At 37.9% G+C, this 3,088-nt stretch overlaps 1 non-coding gene across 1 annotated transcript; it reads left to right on the top strand.

The window, feature by feature from the left end:
- The first annotated feature begins 2,595 nt into the window (after positions 1 to 2,595).
- On the top strand, positions 2,596 to 2,702 carry LOC121228631 (small nucleolar RNA R71). Its single transcript, XR_005926207.1, has one exon. It is a non-coding gene; the product is annotated as a small nucleolar RNA R71 (small nucleolar RNA).
- The last annotated feature ends 386 nt before the right edge of the window (positions 2,703 to 3,088 follow it).

The following is a 3,088-nucleotide window of genomic DNA, read 5'->3' as shown; positions in this document are numbered from 1 at the left end:
AGTAACTCTTTTTCCATAGTATAGTTTTCTTGTATAGCAGTTAAGGTTTTGCTAGCGTAATAGATAGGTTGAAAATGCTTGTCTCTTCGCTGTCCCAAAATTGCACCTACGAATACCGAAAAATCATCCATGAAGACTTCCATGATATCTTCCACAAGTTCGTCAAATATAGCTATCATACAACGCTGAAAAGTAGCAGGGGCATTACATAATCCAAAAGGCATTCTACGATAAGTGAATGTACCATATAGGCATGTGAATGTCGTCTTTTCTTGATCTTTAGGAGCTATTGGGATTTGGAAGTAACCAGAGAGTCCATCTAGGAAGCAGTAATACATGTGTCCGGATAATCTTTCTAACATTTGGTCAATGAATGGCAAGGGGAAGTGATTTTTTCTTGTGGCGTCATTTAGTTTCCTGTTGTCTATGCAAACTCTCCATCTTGTAACTGTTCTTGTTGGGATTAGCTCATTCTTCTAGTTGGTTACAACCGTCATGCCTCTTTTCTTGAGGACAACCTGCACTGGACTTACCCAAGAACTGTCAGAAATAGGATAAATAATTCCAGCATCTAGAAGTTTAACTACCTCGGCTTTTACAACTTCCTTCATGTTGGGGTTCAAACGTCTTTGAGCTTGCACACATGGTTTGTATTCATCTTCCATTAAAATTTTGTGGGTGCAAAAAGAAGGACTGATTCCTTTAATGTCAGAAATTTTCCATGCTATAGCCTTCTTATGTTCTTTTAATACTTGGATTAATTCCTCTTTCTCCTTGGGTTGCAAATTAGAAGCAATAATAACTGGTAATGTAGAATTATTTCCAAGGAATGCATATTCTAAATGGTTTGGTAATTGTTTAAGTTCCAGTTTGGGAGGCTCCTCAATCGAGGGTTTTTGCTTAAGTTCATCGTTGATCTTAATACCCTCATATTCTACTTGTCTTGACGGATGCTTATTAGGTTCCTCACCTATCTCCTCGTCTTGAGCTGGACACGGTTCTGTCGTTTCCTCTTGTACAATTTCCAGAAAAGAGTCTTGAGTAATATGATCGATAGAGTCCACGAAATAACATGAATCATCTTGTTCGCTAAAGAATCTCATAGCATCATAAATTTTAAACATAATTTCTTCGTCACCTACTCTAAGTACCAATTTATCGTCACCCACGTCAATCACGGCTCTAGCAGTGGCTAGGAATGGGCGCCCTGAAATTAAGGGTACTTCCACATCTTCATCCATGTCAAGCACGACAAAATCAACAGGGAATATAAATTTATCTATTTTTACGAGTACATCTTCTATAATACCTCTGGGATATTTAACCGATCTATCGGCTAATTGAATACTCATCCTAGTGGGTTTAGGTTCCCCAAGACCAAGCTGTTTGAACATTTTATAAGGCATCAAATTAATACTAGCGCCTAAATCAGCTAGTGCTTTTTCAATATTCAAATTACCAATTAAGTAAGGGATAGTAAAATTTCCTGGATATTTTAGTTTGGTTGGGAGCTTATTTTGGAGTATGGCAGAGCACTCCTCGTTGAGTTCTACTGTAGATAAGTCCTCAAACTTCCTTTTATTTGTTAAAAGCTCCTTCAAAAATTTTGCGTATGTAGGCATCTGTGAGATAGCTTCAACAAAAGGTAAGTTGATATGTAATTGCTTAAAAAGTTCAAGAAACTTACCAAATTGTGTATCAATGCGATCTTTTTTTAATTTTGATGGATATGGAACCGGTGGTGAATATTCCTCTAGTACTGGTTTGTCACTATTTTCGGGTTTTTCTTCCCTCCTTTCGCTTTCCACGGCTTCTTGTGCTAACTTTTTTTTAGATTCTGCTAACACTTTCCCACTCCTTAGTGTAACTGCTTTAACATGCTCCCTGGATTTGGTATTACTAAATAAATTTCCTGGTGGTCTTTCCGAGATTAGTTTAGAAAGCTGGCTTATCTAAGTTTCTAGTCCTTGGATCGATGCTTGTTGACTCTTAAGTGCTGTCTCGGTATTTTGGAAACGGGTTTCTGACACCGAGATGAATTTAGAAAGTATCTCTTCAAGGTTTCGTTTCTTCTCTTGTTGTAAGGTGGTTGTTGAAAACCCTGAGGATTTTGTGGCTTTTGATTTCCTTGACCACCCTAGGAGAAATTTGGGTGGTTCCTCCAACCTGTATTATAAGTATTACTGTATGGGTTATTTTGAGATCTAAAGTTATTATTACCCATATAGTTGACTTGTTCTTCTTTAGTTGTAGGATTGAAGGATTGGTATCCTGTATGCACACCTCCTCCGCTTGAGTCACACCTTATTACTAGATGTCTCTGCGTAGAACCAAGCAAACCGTCAATCTTTTTATTGAGAAGTTCTACCTGATTAGAGAGCATGGTGACTGAATCGATGTTATAAACACCGGCTGTTTTCGTTGGTTTTGTCCTCATAACTTGCCAATGATAGTTATTCAGTGACATCTCCTCTATAAACTCAGGCATCTTCCGGTGTTTTATTGTTAATGGTTCCGCCAGCAGCTGCGTCAACCATTTGCCGAGTTGAGGGATTCAAACCATTGTGGAATGTTTGTACTTAAAGCCATAGAGGTAACCCATGGTGAGGGAACCTTCTCAGTAAGTCCTTGTATCTCTCCCATGCATCGTAAAGTGTTTCTAAATCCATCTACACAAAAGAAGAGATATCATTACGCAATTTAGCCGTTTTAGCCGGTGAAAAATATTTTAGTAAAAATTTCTCGGTCATTTGTTCTCAAGTAGTGATAGACCCTCGTGGTAACAAATTCAACCACTGTTTAGCTTTGTTTCTCAGTGAAAAGGGAAATAACCGAAGACGAATTGCATCATCAGAAACGCCATTGATTTTGAATGTATCGCAAAATTCAAGAAAATTCGCCAAATACGTGCTGGGATCCTCATCCTGCAAACCATCAAACTGAACAAACTACTTTATCATCTGAATTGTGTTAGGCTTTAGTTTGAAATTATTCGCAGCAATAGCAGGTTTAACTATACTAGACTCAGTTCCTGTTAAAGAAGGTTTAGCATAGTTATACATAGTACGTGGAGTAGGATTTGGATTAG

The sequence above is a fragment of the Gossypium hirsutum genome, chromosome A04 (genome assembly GCF_007990345.1).
Source record: "Gossypium hirsutum isolate 1008001.06 chromosome A04, Gossypium_hirsutum_v2.1, whole genome shotgun sequence".
Classification (NCBI taxonomy): domain Eukaryota; kingdom Viridiplantae; phylum Streptophyta; class Magnoliopsida; order Malvales; family Malvaceae; genus Gossypium; species Gossypium hirsutum.
Note: the sequence above shows the minus strand (reverse complement) of the source record. Positions and strands in the feature narration are given on the sequence as shown.